Source organism: Aquarana catesbeiana, linkage group LG01, assembly GCF_042186555.1.
Source record: "Aquarana catesbeiana isolate 2022-GZ linkage group LG01, ASM4218655v1, whole genome shotgun sequence".
Taxonomy (NCBI): domain Eukaryota; kingdom Metazoa; phylum Chordata; class Amphibia; order Anura; family Ranidae; genus Aquarana; species Aquarana catesbeiana.
The window spans coordinates 379,586,477-379,613,205 of NC_133324.1; positions in this window are offsets into that span (position 1 = coordinate 379,586,477).

A 26,729-nucleotide genomic window follows, 5' to 3' on the forward strand; every position below is an offset into this window, starting at 1 on the left:
AAAAATCTTGAAAAAAACCCCAACCTTTTTCTTTGTTTCTGTTTTTGGAAATACATAATTTTTCTTCTTCACTGATGTGCGGTGATGAGGTTTCACTGATGAGCATTATAGGCTTCACTGATGGGCATTGATAGGCACTGATGAAGCTGCACTGATGAGGCTGCACTGAGGAGGCAGCACTGATGGGCACTGATGAAGTGGCACTGATAAGCACTCATAAGCTGCACTGATGGGCACAGATAAGCTGCACTGATGGGCATTGATGAGGCTGCACTGATAGGTGGCACTGCTAGGCTGCACTGATGGGCACTGATATGCGGCACTGATTGACACTGATAGGAATGCATTGATAATCAGGGCACTGATGATCAGTGCCTTGATTATCAGTGTAAATGTGCCTGTCACAGGAAAGCCGGTTATTGGCTTTCTTTTCCTCAGATAGTGAAAGCACTGAGGAAAGGAAATGGTGATTGGTTTACATATGCTGAGCTGTGATTGGACACAGATGATCACATGGTAAACGTCTGCTGTGATTAACCCTTTACCTCGATCTGTGATCAGCTGTGTCCAAAGGAGCAAGTCTGATACTAGCCCCAGGGGTGCACAGTGGGGCAGGGTTTTTGGAGGACATCAATATATGCCCTCCCTAAAATTTGCAACCATGCTGTAGCCATCATTTGTCTATAGCATGATCGGAAAAGGTTAAATTGCTGGTAAAATGACAGCTTTGATCACTTTGTCCTGTTTGCAAACAAATCAGCTGGGGATTCCCTTCACCTATACCAGATCCTTCTCTCAGATGAGGGTCCATTATATAGATGTTAATGGGGGACCTCCACACATAAGAGAACCTTTCAGGTCTAGTTTACATTTTAAGATAAACCCTATATATAAAATAGCAAACAGGAAACTCCTCCTAAACTGTACCAAATCTATACCAGGTTTTTTTTTTTTGTGAATGAATAGGGATACTATGTACCTTTTACTCATTTATATAGAGGGGTCTGGTATCTGGGGTTCCACTTATTAAAGGGGGCTTCCAGATTCTAATAAGATTCCCACAACCACTGGGCCAGGGTTGTGGTAAAGAGGCTTTTGTTCTCATCAACATGGTGATAATGTGCTTTGCCAGGGTACCCCCTGGTAATCTACACTCCATGTTGTGGGCATATGGCCTGAAATGGTTCAGGAGGGGGCTTATGCTTTGATTTATTGTTTTTTGCATTGGGCTCTCCCTTAAAAGCAATACTAGACCCAAAGGGTCTGTTATAGCATTTGGGGAGGAACTCACCCTTTTTTTCTTCTGTGTGGAGACCCTCTTAGTTTATGCTTTTGCGGTTCTCCGTCACTTTTTGCAGTGCGTTTTGTGTTTTTGATTTGTTTTTTGCATGCAGTTTTCATGTGTTTTGCATTTTTTTTCTTCTTAAGAAACTGTGAATAGCCAGTTGTTAAGGAGTGGGTGGCTGCCACGTTCTTATCAACCAATGAGTCATCAGCTGTAAGCGGGATTCCCCGCTGACAGCTGAATCTAAAGAAAATAATTGCTGGCAAACAGCCTGGGGTCCCCCAATCCATACCAGGCCTTTCGGGTCTGGTAAGGATTTTGAGCAGAACCTCATGCAAACATTTTTTAAAAAATGGCGTCAGGTCCCATCAAAATCAATACCAGACCCTTATCTGAACAGCTGTCAGGCCAGGAAAGTGGGGGGTGAACGAGCGGCCCCTGCCTCATGAACTATTCCAGGCCACATGCCCTTGGGGTGCTTTGGGTCTCTGCACAATGTACCTCATACTCATTCACGTGGGGGTTGGGATCTGGGGGCCCAGACAAGCCAATTTTGATAAGAATCCCGCCCGCAGATTCCAACAACCTCCAGCCAGGGTTGTGGGGAAGTGGCCCTTGTCCCCATCAACATGAGCACCTCCCATCTTAAGAGCATATGGCTCTTAATATACACTTGCTCGCCCCCCCTTTCCTGGTCTGCTGAGCTAAATACTCAAATAATGATCTGGTATGCATTTTGGGAGGACCCCTCACCATTTCTTTTTAAAATGTTGGCGTGGGGTTCCCCTCAAAATCTATACCAGACCCGAAGGGCCTGGTATGGCTTGGGGGGGACCCCATGCAATTTTTTTCTTATTTTTTCTTTACCAGCAAATCTTTTCTTTACATTCAGCTGTCAGTAGGGAACCTTGCTGACACTGATGACTCATCAGTTGTTAAGGACATGTTGGTTACCCGCTCCTTAACAACCAGCTATTCACAATTTGAAAAAACACATAAATGCATGTAAAAAGGCATTAAAAATGCAACACTTGCCTTTTAAGGCGGGTCTATTGAAGTTTATTACACACAAAATGCAAAGATGCAAGTCCCTGACCCTTTCCAAAAATTCAGCGGCTGAATAACACATAGATGTTAACGTGTTCCATAGAAAACCATGTTGAATGGACTGCAGTGAATTTCTGCAAACCAGAAAGCACACAAAAAATGCCCAGGTGTGAACCTAGACTTAAGGTTCATACTAGTGTGGAGGAAAAGAGATTTAACCTACACATACAGAAAGACGTCTTAAAAGTAAGAGCTGTGAAAGTGTAGAATAGACTCTGTCAAGATATAGACAAGTACAGCTCCTTTGCACAAGGATTCTCTATTACAGGTGTCTTGAATCCACAAAAGTAGCATTAACCATCAGATGTCTACTAAGCCTTGCCACCCCCCTTAGACCAGGGTGATCCATATGAACTGCATTACAGAAAGATAGAAAGGCGAAGCACCAGCCTAGTGCATTTATCTAAATACACCATTTATTTAAAGGATAAAGGTAGGTTATTTTACTCACAAATAAAACCGTACAAAGGACCCATCATATATATCAAAAAATAAACACCTGGAACCGCAGTTTATACCACCAGGTGGGCTCACGATGATTGTGGCATCAGTATGAGCTCTGATGTCATCATAAGCCCACCTAGGGGCACAAACTGTGGTTTTGATAATTTTTTTAAACATCAAAAGTTTATTGGTCATATTCAGTTTTACAAATCAAAGCGGATAGCAAGGTCAGTGTAACTGCACAGGCATGCATCTTAAGGTGTTCCATGTTTAAACATATTAGGTAACAAAAATGGTTATGTAACTGTTCAAAGGCATTTTTTCCTACATAACAGATCGAGGTTGTATTAACTTTGAGCTATATATGATGGTTAAATCGGTTATCACATTCACTTAGTAATGTATGTTGATATCTCTAGCTTTGCTTTTGTAATTATAGGGAGATAGAGAGGATTAGAGAAGAGAAAGAAAAGATAGAGGAAAGGAAGGTCAGGGGATATGAAGTCTTGTCTTGGCAAGACTCGCTTTACATTTATTCAGGTTTTTGTGTAGGATAGCGCTGAGTTCTCTACATTTCCGTCATTGATTCATTAAGTTTTCATAGGAAACTGAGAGGTGAACCATGGAGCCCAAGCTTTTGGTATCTCTCCACTTTGTCTGTGGTTTGGGTTAGTGTTTCTTCCATCTGGCAAATCTCAGAGACTTTCCTCAGCCAGTCCTGTATAGATGGGGTCCGAGTGCTTTTCCATAGGAGCAGTATTAAAGACTTGTCAGCATTTAGCAAATGCCTGGTCAAGGACTTTTTGTATCACCTAAGCGGGAAGTTAGTGATGTGGAGCAGGCAACAGGCTGCATCTAAACTGATTCTAGTCTCCATGATTTGCCCTATGGTCTCCCTGACCTTGCTTCAAAAGGCACTCAACACTGGGCAATACCACCATATGTGTAGTAGTGTGCCTGCCTCTTCTCCACATCTCCAACAACTGTCAGAGGTAAGGGGAAACCATCTTTTTAGTTTGGCCGGGGTGGCGTACCAATGTGTCAAGAGCTTGTATGCTGTCTCCTGTGTTTTAGTGCTAATGGGGCATTTGTGGGAGAGATGTTTTCCATTGATTGTCTGTGATATCCATCTGTAGAGCCCTTGACCATTCCCTCCGCTATCTATCCTCATTCACAGCTTTACACAAGGTCGGGTTTTCCAACGGGAAATGTTGGATGTGAGCTTGTTGGCTGAAAGTCCGACCATGTGTATGCTCCATCAAACATTTGTTGGCGGACTTTCCGCCAACAAATGTTGGCTAGCAGGTTCTCAAATTTTCCGCCAACAAAACTTACTTGTTGAACTTTCCGATGGTGTGTAAACAAGTCCGTCACACAAAAGTTCACGCATGCTCGGAATTAAGTATGAACTAGCACTCGTAATGGAGATGTCACATTCGTCACGCGGCAAATTATGAAATCTCTCAATGCAGCACATTCTCTTCTTCTTTATAATGCTATAATAATGAAGTTGTTTTGCTGCTGATATTCACAGAGTTCTGACAAACATATTCTCTTTTTCTCGTGATCTCCAGAATAATCTTTTTTTTTATAGTGATCTCCATAATTTTATTTTTTTTTTTTTTTTTCTCGTGATCACCAGAATACTCTTTTTTTTTTCTCGTGATCTCCAGAATAATCTTTTTTTTCTTTTTTTTTTAGTGATCTCCATCATTTTAATTTTCATTTTGTGTGTCAAGTTACCACACCATCATTATTATCTTGTATTTTTTTAACCTCAAAGATACAACTATTTTGGTGTCCCTTGTTAATTTAACATTGTATTTTTGAAATGTACTTGCCTACTCACAAACAAACTGTCCTTTTTGAAGTAAAACACATAGCCAAGTATTTGTCCAAACAAAAATTTGAAATTTAATAGGGAGCACAAGGTCATAACAAAATAAAGAAGAAGGCAACACTGGAGAAACAGTTGGAATTGGTGAAGCCTTTGTACCCCAGGGCAGACATCAATTATTTGACTGTCAAAATTGGTAACCTGAGGAGTCGATTTAATAGGGAGAACAATACGGTCCAGGACTCCGAGAGATCGGGAGCAGCTGCAGATGACATATATGTCCCAAGGCTGTGGTCTTACAACAGTCTGCGTTTTTTGCCAGACCACACCAAACCCAGGCCATCACTCTCAGCACTTCCTTCCATGCTTCCTTCCATGCTGCTGTGGTGGTTTTGGTGGCTGTGGTGTTGGTGGTGTTGCTGGAGGTGGTGGAGGAGTATGGCCCAACTTACAGAGGTGGGTTTGAGTTGTAAGTTTGCCCCTCGTCCCCTTGTTTAGGGCCTTCAGAATAATTTCTTCACAGATCGTGTGTTGGCCCACCTCCATGTGTTCTAGTTTGCTTGCAGTGACACATCCAAATGCCTTGTGGCTACCAGGGGTCATGTTAAGTGCCGCATTAGCCTGTTTTAAGAAAGCAGCCACGGACTCCTCATGATTTCTTGCCTTCCTGGTCCTTTTGGTTGGAGGGTGCAGGGGAGGAACCTGGGATTCCGTCAGGCTGCTTGCCAGGGCCTCTTCCTGGCTGAGACTTTCCTGTATATGAAAATGGTACATGGTTTTAGGTTTTTGGTCATCAATCACACACAATTTTGAGGAATGACTGGTGCAAATTGAACACTAACAAATAGAAAAGACTATCATTCTTGTCATTTTTCATTCTTGTCCCAATCATTTTTGGCTACTACTGTCTATTGTTATGTAAACCACTTTTTGAAATCTGAAATTAGTGATCAATAACATCTAGTTAACATCATTCAATTTTTGACAAGAAATATGTTCAACAATGCTATACCTGGGTCAAGCTGGGCTCCTCCACATATTCTTCCTGGGTGGAAGGCCCAGGTTGGACTTCAGGAGCCTCAGCTGATGTGGAAGGAAGTGTTGAAGGAAGTGTTGATAGCGATGGCCTGGGTTCTGTCTGGTCGGACAAAAAAGGCAGGCTGTGGTAGTAGCACAGCCTGGGGACAAATACGTCATCTGCTGCTGCTCCAGATTTAATGGAATCCTGGCCCTTCTTGTGCTCCCTATTATATGTGCTCCTCAGGCTACCAATTTTGGCCTTCAAATAGTTGATGTCTGCCATGGGATACACAGGATTCACCAATTCCAACCGCTTATCCAGCGCTGCCTTCCTCTTTTGCTTGTTCGAATAGTCCCTGAATTGGACTTGCCAGAGACATGGCAGCTCCCTGTACTTGTCTATGAAGTTGGGCAGGAAGTCAGGGGCTGTGAATTTGTCAACACATAGATGGGCTAAACTCTCCTAATCTTGTCCCAATATAGGCCTCAAACTATAAGCAGTATAGGCCACTAACTACTAATGCCCTAAGTTACAATTGTACCTTCGTTTGAAAAATCGGCTCTAACGATCCTCCGTCCTCCACTCACAGATCGTACGTACGTCGCCCGCGTGTTCTGCTTTATATACACTGCGCATGCATTAAACTCCGCCCCTGTCCTTCTTTCTAGTGTATTCCCCGCCTCTTTTCTTTCGGGGCAGAGGGAGAGCACATGGCGGAGACACAGCAGGTGCCTGCAGAGAGCAGCAACGATGATAAGAGCCCGGAACAAGGCAGTTCCAGATCCAGGAGGAGATATAAGGCCTCAAATATGTCCTTTGAAGAGATGGTGGACATCTTGAAGAGGTCAAAATATGATGGGAAGCATGGACCGTACAGAAACCCAAATGTGAGAAAGGCCAAGATCATGACTAAAGTTGTGAGAAGTCTGCACAGGACTTTTGGGGTCTGACAATCCAAGGAGCAATTGAGGAAACACTGGTCAGACCTGAAATTGGGGGAGCAGGATCAGTATAGAAGGATCAGGAAAGTGCTGCAAAAAAGTATTTGTCATGTTTTCCTATTATTATTATTACTTTTGTGCTGGTCCATGTGCTTTTGTTTACTGTTGTACAGTTTAAAATGCCAAGTTTGAGGTTGGTGGGCACAGTAATCGTGAGGTTCGTGGGAACAGTAATCATGAGGTTTGTGGGCACAGTAATCGTTCGTATTAAACATCAATCGTTCAACCACTAATACAACATTTTTGGCAGATGCAGGTTAACTACATTTGTTCATGCCTATTTTGATTAAAAGAAGTTTATTACATTGTTGTATAGATGTGTTTGAAACTATAACGAAATGACAGCTTGATTCAGTGTAAGGAGAGGACACTCAGCAGCTGTTTACACATCTGGACGCAGGAGCACTAGGGTGGGACACCATAACAACCTTTTTAGGGTGTCCCACGCAGGTGATCCAGTGGAAACTAGGGGTCTCTCCATGTGTGAAACTTGCACAAAACAGGTAAGTATTCCAGCTTTTGAAAGGGAAAAAAACATGTCTTCAGCTTGGAACTTTGCCAAAACAGACAATTAGACAACACTTCCAAGCAATGTTTCATATTACTATTTCTAGCCTCAAATATCTGTCTGCTACCATTTTTGTATTCACATAGGGGAGAAAAGAATCGGGACATCTGAGGACACCAGTAACCCCACACCTCCTGAAGAAGAGGAACTCAGCACACAACCTGAGGATGTGGATGCAGAACCTGAGGATGTGGATGCGGAGGTTCAGGAAGTGGTCGAAATGGTGTAGACAAAAGGTCAGTGTCTGAGACCACAGCTTCAGATAATAGATGGATGCCTGCATATTTATAATACATGGTGTGTTTTTTTATTTTTAGGTGATGTGAATGTTGTGGAAGAAGAAACTCACTTCAGCAGTGCAAGTGCACATGTACTCATCAGTGAGATCATGGTGTGCAATCGGGATTTGGAAAAGTTGAAGCAAAATAACAATGATGTTCAAAAAAGACTGACCAACTTCATTGATGTTTTAGGCAAAAATCTAAACCAAAAAAAATGTCAATGTTGTCGTTATTGTTGTACTTTTTAAAAAGTTTTAACCACTTCAGCCCCGGAAGGATTTACCCCCTTCCTGACCAGAGCACTTTTTACAATTTGGCACTGTGTTGCTTTAACTGCTAATTGCGCGGTCATGCAATTCTGTACCCAAACAAAATTTGCGTCCTTTTCTTCCCACAAATAGAGCTTTCTTTTGATGGTATTTGATCACCTGCGGTATTGATTTTTTGCGCTATAAACAGAAAAAGACCAAAAATTTTGAAAAAAATGATATTTTCTACTTTTTGTTATAAAAAAAATCCAATAAACTCAATTTTAGTCATACATTTAGGCCAAAATGTATTCGGCCACATGTCTTTGGTAAAAAAAATGTCAATAAGCGAATATTTATTGGTTTGCGCAAAAGTTATATCGTCTACAAACTAGGGTACATTTTTTGGAATTTACACAGCTTTGAGTTTATGACTGCCTATGTCATTTCTTGAGGTGCTAAAATGGCAGGGCAGTACAACCCCCCCCCAATGACCCCATTTTGGAAAGTAGACACCCCGAGAAAATTGCTGAGGGGCATTTTGAGAAAATAAAATATTATTTTTTTTGTCCCAAGTGATTGAATAATGATAAAAAAAAAAATTACAAAATGTTGTCACTCAATGATATATTGCTCACACATACCATGGATATATGTGAAATTGCACCCACAAATACATTTAGCTGCTTCTCCTGAGTATGGGGATACCACATGTGTGAGACTTTTTGGGAGCCTAGCCACGTACAGGGCCCCGAAAACCAAGCACCGCCTTCAGGATTCCTAAGGGTGTAAATTTTTGATTTCACTCCTCACTACCTATCACAGTTTTGAAGGCTATAAAATGCCAAGATGGCACAAACCCCCCCTAATGACCCCATTTAGGAAAGTAGACACCCCAAGCTATTTGGTGAGAGGCATGTTGAGTCCATGGAATATTTTATATTTTGACACAAGTTGCGGGAAAATTACAAACTTTTTTTTTGCACAAAGTTGTCACTAAATGATATATTGCTCAAACATGCCATGGGAATATGTGAAATTACACCCAAAAATACATTCTGTTGCTTCTCCTGAGTACAGGGATACCACATGTATGAGACTTTTTGGGAGCCTAGCCACGTACGGGACCACGGCATGTTTGAGCAATATATCATTTAGTGACAACTTTGTGCAAAAAAAAAAAAAATTTTGTCTTTTTCCCGCAACTTGTGTCACAATATAAAATATTCCATGGACTCGACATTCCTCTCAGGAAATAGCCTGGGGTGTCTACTTTCCAAAATGGGGTCATTTGAGGGGGGGTTTGAACTGTCCTGGCATTTTATGCACAACATTTAGAAGCTTATTTCACACATCACTTACTCTTCTAACCACTTGAAGACAAAGCCCTTTCTGGCACTTTTTGTTTACATGAAAAAATATTTTTTTTTGCAAGAAAATTACTTTGAACCCCCAAACATTATATATTTTTTTAAAGCAAAGGCCCTACAGATTAAAATGGTGGGTGTTTCATTTTTTTTTCACACAGTATTTGCGCAGCAATTTTTCAAACGCATTTTTTGGGGAAAAAACACACTCTTTTTAATTTTAATGCACTAAAACACACTATATTGCTCAAATGTTTGATGAAATAAAAAAGAGGATCTTAGGCCAAGTACATGGATACCAAACATGACATGCTTTAAAATTGCGCACAAACTTGCAGTGGTGACAAACTACATACATTTTTAAAAGCCTTTAAAAGCCTTTACAGGTTACCACTTTAGATGTACAGAGGAGGTCTACTGCTAAAATTACTTCCCTCGATCTGACCTTCGCGGTGATACCTCACATGCATGGTGCAATTGCTGTTTACATTTGACGCCAGACCGAGGCTTGAGTTCGCCTTTGCGTGAGAGCAGGGAGGAACAGGGGTGCTTTTTTTTTTTTTTTTTTTTTTTTTTTGCTGTTTTATCTTATTTTTAATCTGTTCCTTTTTTTCATTTTTTTTTTTTTTTTTATCATTCTTATTGTTATCTCAGGAAATGTAAATATCCCCTATGACAGCAATAGGTAGTGACAGGTACTCTTTTTTGAAAAAATTGGGATCTATTAGACCCTAGATCTCTCCTCTGCCCTCAGAGCATCTGACCACACCAAGATTGGTGTGATAAAATGCTTTCCCAATTTCCCAATGGCGCTGTTTACATCCGGCGAAATCTAAGTCATGAAATGCTCCTAGCTTCCGGTTTCTTAGGCCATAGAGATGATTGGAGCCATTCTGGTCTCTGAACGGGACCAACGGAGACCCTTATCACTCTATGCAAACCGCTGGAGAAGCTTGGTGCCAGCATAAGGGCACCAGAAACATGTGAGTCGCACAGCTTTTTTATCTAATCTTTTAATAAATGGTCAAAACATATTGCGCTATGAAGGCTGTTTGTTTTTCATGAGGACATATTCATATACCAAGCGGCACTGGGGACAGCTGCAAGTGGATTGGTTATCCCTTAAATGAACCGAGGGCTTGAATGTGTTTTTAATCTGGTGAGTGGCCAATCCTTAAGCGGTGGTGGTTTTGGCACTGAAAGCCACTTTTTATTAAATAAGGAGGAGCACCATAGCAACACAATTAAATGGTGGAGAAGCCACAACTTTACCATCACAAGTGGATAGAAACCGATTAACACAAGTGGATATACATTGGACTTTGCACTTTATAATTTGTATACATTTTTTTATTGATGAATTTGAGTGGTGATATTAAGAGTCATGTAAAATCACATATGTATATGTAAAAAATTGATTTGAAAGGTAGCGCAGTCAACACCTTATACACATACATGAAATGCTCGTAGCTTCTGGTTTCTTAGGCCATAGAGATGATTGGAGCCATTCTGATCTCTGATCAGCTCTATGGTCAGCTGGCTGAATCACCGGCTGCATTCTCGGGTTCCCTGTTGGGACAGGAGAGCCAGAGAAAACCATGGAAGACGGTGGGGGGGACATTCCCTCCCACTGCTTGTAAAAGCAGTCTAGAGGCTAATTAGCCACTAGGATTGCTTTTACATGAAAGCTGACCACTGGCTGAAAATAATGATACCAAGATGATACCTAAACCTGCAGGCATCATTCTGGTATAACCACTCAAAGTTCAGCAACATACCAGTACGTTGCTGGTCCTTGTTGGGCATATATTGTAATTTTTTTTTCATGCAGCCTGTGGGCTGAACGAAAAAAAGAGATTGATCGGTGGGTATGCCCACCATAAGAATACCTCCCTTCATCCACCCACTTCTAATGATGGGCATACATGCACCATTTATATATGCTGAAGCATGGCATCCGCCCCAAAAGTTAGGAGTAAATCGCTCCTCCGCCCCTGCTTCCCCCATGCTTCTGCATATGCTCTTTTTTTTAACTGTGGTGGTGAAATCAATAGCCTCTGACAGTGCTGGAGTCATGGCTTTATGTATCGTGGGAGCAAACGCTGTTGCTGTCAAGATAAATAAATCCACGCTGCAACTGAATGGCATACCTGCTAAGCAAATGATGGTTAACAATAAAACAAAATAACATTACAGTATAACAGTATAACAGTAAGACTTACCATACCTGCAAAGCAAATACAAAAAAATAGTATTAGTTAGTTGGTTAGTTAGTATTAGTAATAGTTTTTTAACACAACCTGTGCCTAAAATATATATATGCCGAAGCATGGGGGCATCCTCCCGCAAAAGGTAGGAGCAAATCGCTCCTCCGCCCCTGCTGCCCCCATGCTTCATCATATATGCTGAATTATGTAACTGCGGTGGTGAAATCACCTCCGACAGCGCTGGAGTCACGGCTTTATGTATCGTGGGAGCAAACGCTGTTGCTGTCAAGATAAATAAATCCATGCTGCAGCTGAATTGCGTACCTGAAAACAAAAAAAATGGTTAACAATAAAACAAAGTAAACAGTAAAGTATAAAAAAATTGCATATCTGAAAAGCAAACATGATAAAACATAATAACAATAAAACATTGCAGAATAGAATACAGTAAAAAAGAGCAGAACAATAGAGAGAGAATAGAGAGAGAGAGAACAATAAAATGACAACCATTTTTGTTTTTTTTTATTTTATTTTTTTTGTGTTTTTTTTTTTACTTTTTTTTTTTTTTTTTACACTTTTGTTTGTAACTTTAACTTTTGTAACTGGTACCAGGTTTGGGTCTCTCAAAATGCGATGGCATCTTGGGAGACCCTGTGAAAGTGTGTCCTAGTCTGTGCAGTGCTGTACCCTACGCTAATACTCAACTAGTGTATGGTAGCGTTCAAAACATTCACCAATGCAAAGACCAGGATTGTCAGGACAGGAGGGACAATAATAGTGGGTGTTACGCCTATATCCGCGCTTTCTGCAGACACAACATTTTCTTTGGAGGGCTCGTTGGGTAGGGGTACGCGGGAGGACATAAGGACAATGCCTCTCATGCAGCTGGCTTACTGCATTTGGATTGGGAAGGTGAGGTGGAGCACTGTCTGGATGATCTCTCTGGGCTCTGACGATCTCTTCCTGGAATTTAAGTAAGAATCCAGTCTGTCCTGAAGCTCTGTATAGCACATGAGCATTCAGCAAAGCCAATTGAATTAAGTATACAGACACTTTTTTATACCAGCGTCTGGCCTTACGGGTAACTAGGTACGGCGCCAACAACTGGTCGTTGAGGTCCACCCCTCCCATATTGAGGTTATATTCGTGGACACAGAAGGGTTTCTCCACAACACCAGTTGCAGTAGTAATTTGGATTGTCGTGTCTGCATGAAGGGAGGTAAGAACGAAAACATTCTTATTATCCCTCCACTTCATAGCGAGCAAATTATTACACTGCAAGCAGGCTCTCTCCCCAGCCTATGACGGGAATCTACAAGCCGCTGGGGAAAGCCCCGGCGATTAGGTCGCACGGTGCCACATGCTCCAATCTGATGATCAAAAAGATGACTAAAAAGTGGCACGCTCGTGTAATAATTGTCCACATATAAGTGGTACCCCTTTCCAAATAAGGGTGACACCAAGTCCCACACAATCTTGCCAGCGCTTCCTATGTAGTCAGGGCAGTTTGTTGGCTCTACCTGACTATCTTTTCCCTCGTAAACCATAAAACTACATGTATAGCCTGTGGCCCTGTCACAGAGCTTGTACATCTTGACCCTGTATCTGACACGCTTGCTGGGAAGGTACTGTTTGAATGACAAGCGGCCAGAAAACATAATCAGGGACTCATCAACGCAGACAACTTGATGGGGAGTAAACAAGTCTGCAAAACATTGGTTGAAGTGGTTTACGAGGGGCTGAATTTTGTAGAGCCGATCGTATCCAGGGTCTCCACGAGGACGACAGAGTTCATTGTTGTTGAAGTAATTGAACCGCAAAATCTGCTCGTATCGTGCCCTGGTCATGGAAGCAGAGAACACGGGCATATGGTGAATTGGGTCAGTGGACCAATATGACCGCAACTCACTCTTTTTGGTTATGCCCATGAGGAGGGAAAGGCCCAGAAAGATCTTAAATTCGGAAACCGTAATTGGTTTCCAATCTCTGGCAAGGGAGGACTGGGGAATAGTGGCGATGTGTTGATCAGCGTACAAATTGTTTTGGTCCACAATAGATCTATAGAGATCTTTGGTGAAAAACAGCGAATAAAAATCAAGTAGCGTAAAATCAACTGTTTCCACATGAATGCCGGGTTGGCCAGTGAATGGGGGAAGTACGGGTGCTGCAGAAGTGGTGGGTTCCCAATTAGGATTGGCGAATGCAGCAGGAAGGGCACTATGGGCACGACGGGCCTGTGTTCCTCTTCTTGGAGGCAGCTGGACACTGCTTGTGCTTGCCACCTCACCAGCTTGAACTGCACTTATGGGACTTGCCATGTCACCAAGTGTTACTGCAGTGCTGGATGTACGACCAGGGTGTACTAGGCCGCTGGCGCTTGCCAGTTCACCAGAAGGAATGGTGGCACTAGTACTTCTGTGCTCCATATGAGAGCCCTGCGGTTCCAGCACCTCATCAGCAGAAGAAGAAGTTCGGGGTCTGGTACGCCTGACCTTGGCAGGGACCACAACTCCGTCGTCAGAGCTATCTGTCATGGATCTGCTGCTGTCTACAGGTTTGTATTCTGAGCCTGAATCTGACAGATGAGTGACTTCCTCTTCACTATCTGTCATGCTCAGAAACGTGTAGGCCTCTTCACTAGTGTACCTTCTATTTGCCATTTTGGGCTCTAAATTTAGTGGTACACTAGTGAGACTCACAGGTAAAAAAGCTCCTGACTGTTAGCGACTATATTAAAACGCTACCAAAAAACTGTTAGCAATCGCAGGGATCAGGCCTGACTCTGCGAACGCTGCAGTTATGTGTTTAGTGTTTTGTAAGTGACAGTGATCGATCAATACTGCACTTGGGTGGGCTGGGCAGGGCTGGGCCGAGGGGCAAAACGCAGGTGCTAGCAGGTATCTGGGCTGATCCCGCTAACACTGCGTTTTTGGGGACCCTAAACTGCTGGGGACGCTAGTATAGATCTGATCAGATATTGATCCGTTCAGATACTATACTACTAAGGGAGGTGTATGCTGCGTGCGTGGGTGTTAGCGGTACTGGAACTAACCTGACGCTGCCTGGGGCGACGCAGACCCTATCTGACCCTAAAACTTAACTTATATGACCGCCGGTTAGGGGGTTAAACCTTTATTAGGTAATAAACGGAGGGTGCCCTGAAACTATAATAAACAAACTAACTAACCAGCGTCACCCGTAACACTTATACGGTGATCACTGGTGAAAGGGTTAACTAGGGGGCAATCAGGGGGTTAAAACCTTTATTAGGTAGTACATGGGGGTCCCTGACGCTATAAAACTCTGACAGCGAACCTATACACTTACCTCCCTAACTAGCATCACCTGTGAAACTAATACAGCGATCAGAAAAATTAGCGCTTAGTGACACTGGCGACGGGGGGTGATCACGGGGTTAAAACTTTATTAGGGGGGTTAGGGGGGTACCCTAGACCTAAAGGGGCCTACCACTAACTGCCCTACCACTTATAACTGTCACAAACTGACACCAATGCAATAACCAGAAAAAAAAACTGCTATTGGTGTCGCTGTGATAGGGGGTGAAAAGTGTGCCTGCGTGTTCTACTGGAAGTGTAGTGTTGGTGCAAACTCACATTGATGTCTTCTCTTCTCAGCGCCGGAACGAAAAGACCGGCTCGAGGAGAGATGACATCACTTCCTCCACTTCTGTTTACATTACAGAAGCCGAGGAAGCATTTCATTCGCCAGGAGCGATCACGAGGGGGTGGCCACGAATAAGTGGCCTCCCCCTCACCTCTGATCGCCCCTGACTAGAATCTGACCCACGTGCAGGCAGGGACATACAGGTAAGCCCTTATGCCTGCCCGTGCCATTGTGCCGACGTACATCGGCGTGCGGCGGTCGGCAACTGGTTAAAGTAATTGCAAAGCCAAATTTTGAAGATGCACACAATAGGGGGTATTTACTAAAGGCAAATCCACTTTGCACTACAAGTGCAAACTACAAGTGCAAAGTGCACTTGAAATTGCACTGAAAGTGCACTTAGAAGTGCAGTCACTGTAAACCTGAGGGGTAGATCTGAAAAGAGGGGAAGCTCTGCTGATTTTATCATCCAATCATGTGCAAGCTAAAATGCAGTTTTTTATTTTCCTTTCATGTCCCCTTCAGATTTACAGTGACTGCACTTCCAAGTGCACTTTCAGTGCAATTTCAAGTGCACTTTGCACTTATAGTTTGCACTTGTAGTGTAAAGTGGATTTGCCTTTAGCAAAAACCCCAGTGTGTCAACATGTGCTATCTGCCATTGTGAAATATCAATGTACGCGTTTTGTTGGTGCAACCCCTTCCTCGAAACTAAAGTAGGTGAGAGGAAGGGGTTGCACCCCCAAAACATGTCCATTGATCTCCCATGATGGGAGCTAGCACATGTTGACACACTGTGGCTTATTTAAAAAAAGCAAAACCACTTTGAACTACACTTTACACTACTACACTTTGAAAGTGCACTTGTAGGGCAAAGTGGATTGTCCTTTCTGAAATAAGGCCCAGTGTGTCAACATGTGCTAGCTCCCATCATGGGGGATCAATGGACGTGTTTCGGGGGTGCAACCTCTTCCTCTCACCTATTTTAGTATGGAGGAAGAGGTTGCACCCACAAAAATCATACATTGATATCCCATAATGGCAGAGAGCACATGTTGAAACACTGTGTGTTTTGTGGCTTTAGCAAAATAGATGTAGGGAAAATACACACATTTTAGGCATGGGTTCATGAGGGAAATGCAAATTTTGAGTCACAATTTGTGTGCATCTTCAAAAGTTTTCTTTTACAGGGGTGAGATCACCCCATCTGATGAAGGCAAAATCAACACAGTTTTGACATACTAATGTCTCATATGGCCTTCACTTTAGCAAAGTTGAACTTTGTAAGTTCCTGAGTTGGGGATGTGTATGTTCTAGTTTTAAACATGCCTGTTTAGCCACAAAAAAGGCTATATACTGTCAAACATACATGTTATACACCAAGATGTTGGTTTGTAAAAAAGACCATTTATAACGCACATGTGAATGTTCTTGGAGTAAAATGTTTTATACTCAACAATGTGTGGCTTCTTTTTTCAATGCTCAATACCATTTTTTTTTACGTTGGTATAGTTAAAGTGACAATGGGGGTTATTTAGTAAAGGTAAATTCACTTTGCACTACAAGTGCACTGAAAGTGCACTTGTAGTGCAAAGTGGATTTGCCTTTAGTAAATAACCCCCACTGTGCTGCAAAATTTGCCAAAATCAGGCCAGTTTAGGGACTACAAGCAGTTAATTCATGAAGTTGAAAAGGATGATTATTTTTATCATGAATGCATTACATACATTAACAACAAAAACATTGTGTGTGTGTAGCAGACCCACAGCACAACATAATAGTTAGCTGAAGAAGAGATTGTCACCTCATGTATCAAATAAGTTACGTTTGCACTATTGAAAAAAATGGCCAAAAATAAAAGGCCACTGGAGAACCTAGGAGACAGATAAGAAACACAGGCAGTAAATCAAATGAAATATGAGTTTTGTTTTTCCAAAAAAATTTATTTTAAACATCTTCAAGATTTTCTGGTAAATCAATTTTCCCCCCTACCCAAGAAGTACTCCACATAGTTTTACCATACTTTGCAGGCGCTTTGGGGGGGCAAGCCAGGATGGCCACTTTCAAGCACCGTCATTGTTTGTGCCGCTGAAAAGTCGGCCTCAGTCGCAACTGAGGCCAGATAGATGGCTACATTCTGTGGTCTCAGTTTGTTGGCCATAAATTTTGCTAGAAGCTTAAGGTCTAGGTTTAATAGGTTCAATAGGGAAATAGGTCTATAACTGGAGCACTCAGCTGGGTCTTTCTCAGACTTAGGCACTATTGTCATATAGGCTGAGAGGAAGTCAGGTGGCACTGGTCTGGGTGAAGACAAGGAGTGCAGGGCTTTGGTCAAGGGGGCAGATAAAATGTTGCTAAACAGTAGTAAGTGGATGTAAAACCATCCGACCCCGGGCTTTTCCTTGACTTGAGGTCCTTAATTGCCAGCTGAATTTCTGATAAAGGGATCTTATCCTCTAGGGGGGTTGTCTCCGCCTCCCCTAATTTAGGGAGTCCGCTCTTGTTTAGGTAATCTTGGATTGCCTGTAATCTGTCATCCGTCATGTCGGGGGGTTTATGCTGGTGTGGGAGGTTGTACAGTTTTGTGTAGAACTTGAGTAAATGCGCTGCTATAGCATCTGTAGTAGGGATGAGCCGAACACCCCCCGGTTCGGTTTGCAGCAGAACTTGCGAACAGGCAAAATATTTGTTCGAACACCTCTTTTTAAAGCCTTATATGCAAGTTATTGTCATAAAAAGTGTTTGGGGACCTGGGTCCTGCCCCAGGGGACATGTATCAATGCAAAAAGAAGTTTCAAAAACGACCGTTTTTTCTGGAGCAGTGATTTTAATAATGTTGAAAGTGAAACAATAAAAGTGTAATATTCCTTTAAATTTCGTACCTGGTGGGTGTCTGTTTCCCATGTTTAGAACAGTCTGACAGCAAAATGACATTTCAAAGGAAAAAAGTCATTTAAAACTACTTGCGGCTATTAATGAATTGTCGGTCCGACAATACACATAAAAGTTCATTAATAAAAATGGCATGGGATTTCCCCACAGGGGATCCCGAACCAAAATAAAATAAAACAAAATGCGTGGGGGGTCCCCCTAAATTTCATACCAGGCCCTCCAGGTCTGGTATGGATATTAAGGGGAACCCCGTGCCAAATAAAAAAAAAAAAAATGGCATGAGGTCCCCCCAAAAATCCATACCAGACCCTTATCCGAGCACGCAACCTGGCAGGCCGCAGGAAAAGAGGGGGGACAAGAGCGCGCCCCCCCCTGAACCGTACCAGGCCACATGCCCTCAACATTGGGAGGGTGCTTTGAGGTAGCCCCCCAAAGCACCTTGTCCCCATGTTGATGGGGAGCAGAGCCTCATCCCCACAACCCTTGGCCAGTGGTTGTGGGGGTCTGCGGGCGGGGGGCTTATCGGAATCTGGAAGCCGCCTCTAACGAGGGGACCCCCAGATCCCGGCCCCCCTGTGTGAATTAAAAAGGCTTTCCCCATGTTGTCAGAGGGGGCGGGGTCACCCAGTTACGTGACCCCGCCCCCTCTGATAACATGAGGAAAGTCTCAGGGAAGTCCCGTGAATTCCCCGTGCGTCAGAGGAGGGTGGGGTCACCGAGTGGCCCTTCCCTCCATTATATAAGAAGTGTCAGAAGAAGCGAAGCATCACACGGCTGAAGACTCCCACTGAGGTGGATCGTGGGGACAGAGCGGAGAAGAAGCCTGGAGGAAGATGCGGGATGAGAAGAGCGGACGAAGAAGAAGAAGATGGAGAAGAAGAATATGATGAAGAAGATGGAGAAAGAAGAAGAACACCGAAAGAACACCAGAAGAAAGAAGATGGAAGAAGAAGCCGAAAGAAGAAGAAATTAATAAAGGACTTGTCAAAAACCATCTCTTGTGTTTTTTAACCTTTTTGACAGTTTTTTGTGAAATGGTAGGGGTACATTTGTACCCCATTACCAATTCACACAGGTGGGTGTGATCTGGGGGTCCGCTTGTTAAAGGGGGCTTCCAGATTCAGATAAGCCCCCCACCCACAGACCCCCACAACCACTGACCAAGGGTTGTGGGGACGAGGCCCTTCTCCCCATCAACATAGGGACAAGGTGCTTTGGGGGGCTACCTCAAAGCACCCTCCCAATGTTGAAGGCATGTGGCCTGGTACGGTTCAGGAGGGGGGGCGCTCTTTCATCCCCCTTCTTTTCCTGTGGCCTGCCAGGTTGCGTGCTCGGATAAGGGTGTGGTATGGATTTTTGGGGGGACCCCACGCCATTTTTTTTCATTTTGGCACGGGGTTAGCCTTAAAATCCATATCAGACCTGAATGGCGAGCAGGCTCTAAGATTGACGCGTAATTCAGGAGCTCCGCTCGCCTCAGGAGATAATCCACAGCCATCAGAGCCCACCAGCACACCTTCAGACCCACAAACTTACATCTGAAAGGTGAGATCCCGCTACACACGACGGGGATGCCTAGACGCCGCAAAAACCCACAACAACCACAGAAAATGACGAGCTATTACTCTGCTCATGGTCTTCAACAAAATGGCGGCATAGTGGCAGACAACAAGCCGGAGCACAAGCCCGAAACAAATGGCGGCAGAAACAGACCGACATCCGCCTCCTTTCGCTCCTCAAATCCGCCCAGTGTGTCTTCCTCAGGCCCATCCAACCCTTCCACGAGAAGCCCGGCCAAATCGAAGCCGCAGGGAGACTCTCCCATCAGACAAGGAAGCGCTCCGGGTATGAAGGTAAGTGGGTCTCACAGTGATCCCACACACCAGGACAGTACTGACGGAGATCCTATCAGGGAATTTCCCACCGCAGACCGGCCTGTCTCAGATACCTTATTAAAAGACATGTCATTACGCTTCTCATTGCAAGCAGACATGGTCAGGGGGATAACAAAGTGCCAGAGGGAGGTACAAGCCATAGGCCACAGAGTACATCAAGTGGAAAATAAAATGGAGGAATACACCTCAGCATACAATGTGATGGTGGAGGCCCATACAGCTCAGGAGGAGGACATTACATGGATAAAGGATAAAATGGCCGACCTAGAGGACGGGTCCAGGATGAACAACCTCAAACTGAGAGGAATCCCAGAAGATATTCCCCCCATACCAGCTCCTACAATTTGCCCAGACCCTATTCTCCACACTAGTGCCAGATGCTTCAGCACATGACCTTCTCATGGATAGAATACACAGAGTCCCTAAACCATCCTTTCTCCCTGCCGACATCCCCAGAGATGTCCTGTTGAGGATGCACTTTTACCACATAAAAGACCGGGTACTCCAGGCTTCACGCAAACAAGAGAATATCCCTCAGCAGCATGCGAACGTCAGACTGCTCCTGCATCTTTCCAGGCACACCTTACAGCGTCGCCGTAACTTGTTAACGGTCACGAAAGCCTTGAGGAACCACAAAATCCTCCATAAATGGAAGTACCCTGTTACGCTCTTTATCACTCATAATGGGGTCACTATCTCAGTATCCACTCTGGAAGAAGGGCTTACTGCCTTAAAGAGATGGAACATCATTGCGGATCAGCCTATACCTCAAGCTCACCCGGCAGGGCCCTCATTCATTCAAAATGAATGGCAGGTAGTGTCTTACAAGAGATCCAGCAAGAAACAGGCAGGTGGAAGCTCATAATTGAAACCCAAGTTATCACCGGTTTATCTCCAGGTCTGTCTTAGAATCTCTCCCTGACCCCTATAACACCAATAGCAGCTACGTCTGCACGAGGATCAATTGTAAGATCCATTTCTTTTGTTACTTATGTTGACTTTTCGTTTGGTTTTCATTTTTTTTTTTATCTCCTTCTCTAAGTGATATACGCAGCTTCATAAGAAATATTCTCACCTCCGAATCAGCAGAGGATTTGCTACAGCCTGTTGTCTCCAACAACAACCATGCAACACTGGATGTTACCTATGGTTGCAGTGAGTATCCCTACCACACAGCCTCACGATCTAACACACGTCTATTAAAATGATGATAACCTGCCTTTTAATCAATGCCAGAGGTTTAAACCACCCGGCTAAACACTTTTCCTTATGGAAGGAAGCTCACAAGCAAAAGGCAGACATCTTGAGCGTCCAAGAAACGCACTTTCAACTAGACAACACTCCCCATTGCGCACACAAGGACTACCCACACATCTACATGGCCTGTATGCCGCATCGCAAAACAGGGGGTGTCCTATTAGCCTTCAAAAATTCCATATCCTTTGTACCCAAAGAAATTGTTATTGATGAAGAGGGCAGGTACATCATTGCCACAGGGGACATTAACTTCAACCCCTACACCATCGTAACGCTATATGCACCAAATTTGCACCAAATCGGATTCATTAAAAAAGTGCTCTACAAAGCAAAGGTCTTGAAATATGGCAACCTTCTGATTTGTGGAGACTTTAATGCGACACCGGACCCACTTCTGGATACATCGTCAGGTAAAGGAACTTTGTCCCTTCAATCATTACTACACAAAGAGGAGATATTCGACACATGGAGATGTCTACACGATAATGAAAGGGACTACACCTTTTTCTCAAGCAGACACTGCTCATACTCCCACATAGACTTATTCTTAGTGGATAAATGGCTCCTACAAAATATTGAAACAACGACAATCCATGATATTACGTAGTCAGATCACTCCGCTATTTCTGTGTCTATTGCGGAGAGGGGAATCTCCTCCTCAGCCCCCATTTGGCGCTGCAACACACGCATTCTCCAAGACCCACAATACCAAACACTACTGTCTCAGCACTTAAAACATTTCTTCTTAGACAATGATGGATCAGTCACTGACCCATACATCTTATGGAACTCTCACAAGGCCTTCATGAGAGGCATTTTAATTCAAACAGGAGCCAGAGACAAGAAGAGACGGACTCAGCAGCTTAACACCGTTCTTTTAGAAAAACATGATGCTACCACTCAACATAAAAAATCCCCTACATTACCATTAACTGAAAAATTAAACTCTCTCAGAGAAAAACTTAGAAATATTCCCTCCCAACAATATGACATGCATCTCCGACGCCTTCAACTAAACTATTACGCAAATGCTAATAGAGCAGGCAAATATCTAGCAAATAGATTAAAGGGGGCTCGCACCAAAACTAGAATAGCTTTCCTACAGCATCCTACACTACCACACAAAATCATAAACCCACAAGCTATAGCTGACCAATTTGCGGATTACTATGGCTCACTATACAACCTGCACACAGACCCCAACACGCACCAACCAACAGTGGAAAAGATTGAAACATTCCTAAAGAATATTAATCTCCCAACTCTTTCCACACAAGCTAGAAACCCTGAACGCACCAATTACAATACGGGAAATAGAACAAATAATACACACTCTTCCCAATGGAAAATCTCCAGGGCCTGATGGCTTTCCCAACGAATACTTCAAAACATTTGCCAATATCCTATCACCACATATGTCAACAATATACAACAAAGCTGCTGAGACCGCAACTCCTCCTCAAGATATGTTGAAAACATACATAGTGACATTACCAAAACCATGTAAAGAACCCACCATACCAGCAAATTTCAGATCCATTTCTCTCCTAAACTCCGATATAAAAATATACGCCAAGCTGTTAGCCAAAAGATTAACAGACATAATCCCAAACATTATAAAGCGCGACCAGATGGGTTTTGTGAGGGGGAGACAAACCTTTGATGCAACCAGGAGAATTGTGAATGTGATAAACTTTGCTGAAAGAACTCGAACGCCTTCTCTGCTACTGTCGATTGATGCAGAGAAGGCGTTCGACAGAGTCCATTGGACTTTTATGAAAATGACTCTTACCAAGTTTGGATTAAAGGGTCCCATACTGCAAGCCATTCTGGCTCTATATACATGCCCGTCGGCACAGGTCTATTCCTCTGGGTTCTTATCTAAATCATTCAACATCACCAATGGAACAAGACAGGGGTGCCCCCTATCCCCATCAGTTTTCAACTTAATGATTGAACCTCTAGCTGAGACCATAAGATCTCACCCCCTGATTACGGGCTTCCAGTTTGGCTCCAAATCGCACACCATAAACCATTTTGCTGACGATGTAATCCTCATCCTGACCAATCCGGCCACATCATTACCGCAAGCTCATGAAATTCTTAGCACATTTGGGGAAGTCTCATACTATAAAGTTAACTTCCCCAAATCATTAATATTGGATCTAGGAGTTCCACCCCACAAACGCAAAATGCTTCAGTCACAATTGCCTTATACGTGGAGCTTAGGAGGCATAACATACCTCAGTATTACACTTACTAATAAAACCTCCATGCTTGTCAAAGCCAATATGATCCCCCTGATGGCCAAGCTGGAAGCCCAAATCAGGAATATGTCCAATAAGGAAATCTCATGGCTTGGAAGAATTACAGCCTATAATATAATGATATTACCACAAATACTGTATATGTTTCGCACCTTACCAATTCATATACCTCTTCTCTATATTCACAATATAACAAAATTAGGTTGGAAATATATCTGGGATAGTAAAAAAGCTAGATGCTCCAGAAACATAAAAAAATAGGAGGGGCAGGCCTAGCGGACTTATATGACTACTACTGGGCAGTTAGACTAGACCAGACCAAACTATGGTTCAAAACCGAGGACACACCACTATGGGTAGACATTGAAATGGCATTAGCCCCATCAAAGGATTTAACTCTACTATTGCTAAGTGATGGGTGGTTACCATGGAATTTGTCAACCTTTACTCCCCCTATGCAGATCTCACTGAGAGCATGGAGATTCATACTTGAACAGAAACACAATGATGTACAAGACATACAATATATCCTTCCTGGACACTACTAGAGACAAAGTTTCCTTTACTGAAGGTAAAACACTTGACAAGCAAAGGTATCACTAACATCTTAGATCTCTATAATGGAACACAACTAAAAACGATTGATCAGATCATGTCCCAGTATAACCTCCCAAATGACAGGAAACTCATATGCCTGGGGATCACACACTTTCTTAAATCCTGCTCTAGACTGACTATCTCCTTTCCAAACACAATATGGCAATTTTACTCAACTGCTGATAGTAACACAAAAGGTATATTCTTTTTCTACAATAAAATAAGGGATAAAAACACATTCCTCAAAACTACAGCAATGAGAAAATGGGAGGATGAATTGGGCACTAGTTTCTCACCAGAACAATGGCGACATTCATTCAAAGAAATACATAGAGCCTCTCATTGTGTTAAGCACTGGGAACTAGCAATTAAACTAGCTAATAGATGGCATTACACTCCATATAGATTGGCGAACTATTTCCCTGGAACGTCACCACTTTGTTGGAGAGCATGTGGACACACGGGTTCTCTACTACACATGTTATGGCATTGCCCCTCAGTTAAAAGTACATGGAACCAAGTATTTCGCTTACTCTCCTCGATCACAGAAATGCTCACACCCCCAGACCCGACTTTAGCAATCTTGCACTTAAACGTGGAAAAATTTTATATGGACTTTAGACCTGTAGTGACTCACATACTGCTAGAGACAGGATCAATGATCCTATGCAACTGGAAATCCACAACAGTCTTGAATATGACAGACATAGTTAAAACTGTTAACAGGAACTATACCTTTGAACGTCTCAATAAACTCATCAAAATGTGCGACCTTCGACAAATCTTGGTCTATATGGCCCTATAGATTATGATCTAGTTGTACAAGAGGTGATTCTATTGTATTAACAGTACCTGTAGGTCTAGAACTATACCTATATACTTATCTCAGGATTGTAACTTCTGAATGTATATCACACTAAGATGTATATCACTTATTACCCTACTTTATGTTATGTAACCCATTTACTTTCACTTTCTGTATTTACTTCTTGAAATACTCAATAAAAACTTATTGACAAAAAAAACTGTCTAAACACGGGAAACATGCGCCCCTTTACAGGCATACTATAGACACCCTCAAAGTATGAAATTTAAAGGAATATTACACTTTTATTGTTTCACTTAAAGCATTATTAAAATCACTGCTCCCGAAAAAACGTCTGTTTTAAAACTTCTTTTTGCATTGATATATGTCCCCTGGGGCAGGACCCAGGTCCCTAAACACTTTTTATGACAATACCATGCATATAAGCCTTTAAAATTAGCACTTTTGATTTCTCCCATAGACTTTTAAAGGGTGTTCCGTGGCTTTCGAATTTGCCGTGAACACCCCAAATTGTTCGCTGTTCGGCGAACTGGCGAACAGTCGATGTTCAAGTCGAGCATGAGTTCGACTCAAACTCGAAGCTCATCCCTAGTCTGTAGTAATAGCTAATGACCCATCTTGTGTTCTGATGCGCATAATGTTTTTGGAAGTGTTAGTGTCTTTTAGAGCTCTGACTAGGAATCTGCCTGTTTTGTCGCCTGACTCATAATAGACTTTCTTTTTAAAAAATAGCAGTCTTTTGGTTTTAGCCTCGAATATGTGCTGTAGGGCTTTCCTAGTATCTAATAATTCCCTCACGGACTGGATGGACAGGGACTGTTTGTGCGTAGTTTCTAGTCTATGAATTTCCCCTGCTAGATTGTTGATTTCCTGTTCCTGTGTCTATTTGCATTGCAATCCCATTTTGATCAATTCCCTCCTGAGAGTACATTTGCGTGCTTCCGAAATCATCATGGGGTCCATGTCTGGGGTGATATTGAGTTTGAAAAGTCTGAGAGTGCTGTCGTGATTTTGGGTAGCAGGCTGGGGTCTGTCAATAGAGAGGCGTTCAGTTTCCATGTATTCGATCTATGTGTGGGTATACATATATATGCTATAAGTGATATTGGAGCGTGGTCAGAATGTGATTGTATGACTATATGGGCACCTGTCACGGTCTGCAGATCTCTTTTGGGTGATAAACAAGTAGCCTATGAGTGAATAGCGGTCATGTGGGAGTGAAATGTATAGTCTCTAGCGTCTGGGTGGAGGAATCTCCAGGTGTCTACCAACTGTAGGTAGTTCAACAGGGTTTTGATTCTTTTAAGGGCTCGGTAAGTGATGCAGGATTTCCCAGATGAGGAATCAAGGGTTCAATGGGATGTTAAAGTCACCACCTAGGATTAGGAGGCCCGACGCGAAGCCTGTGAGCTCCTGTACTGACAAAAAGTAATATGAGCTGAGTTAGGAAAGTAGACATTTGCTAGAGTAATTGGCTTGCCACTGTAGGTACCCTTGAGAAAAACAAAGTGTTCCTCAGGGTCTAAGCTATCCATAAGGGTAAACAGGGGCTCCTTGCTCACGAAGGTCATCACTCCTTTAGTTTTAGCACTGTCATTGGTCGCATGGTAAGCCTCTGTGAAGAAGGCATTAGTGAGTTTTGGGACCTGGTTCATTTTAAAGTGGGTTTCCTGCAAGAAAACAAAGTGCGGCCTACCTTTCTTCAATTCCCTAAGAAGGGACGTGCATTTCTACGGTATAATCAGGCCTTTCGTATTGTGGGAGATCACTAAGGGGGATTTCCCCAGTGATGAATCAGCCATCAGGAGGATTCCGGAGGAAAGATGTTAGATGTGGGCTTCTGCAATACAAATCTCAAGAGTCTGTTAGCGACTAATTTTTTAACAGCATGCAAAGCCAAAAACCAGATAAAAACAGAAGGGGGAGAAGGAGTAGACAGGGATGAGATTAGGTAGAGAGAAAGGTGAGTATTCAAAGAGGAGAGGTGAATCCTATAACAGACCGA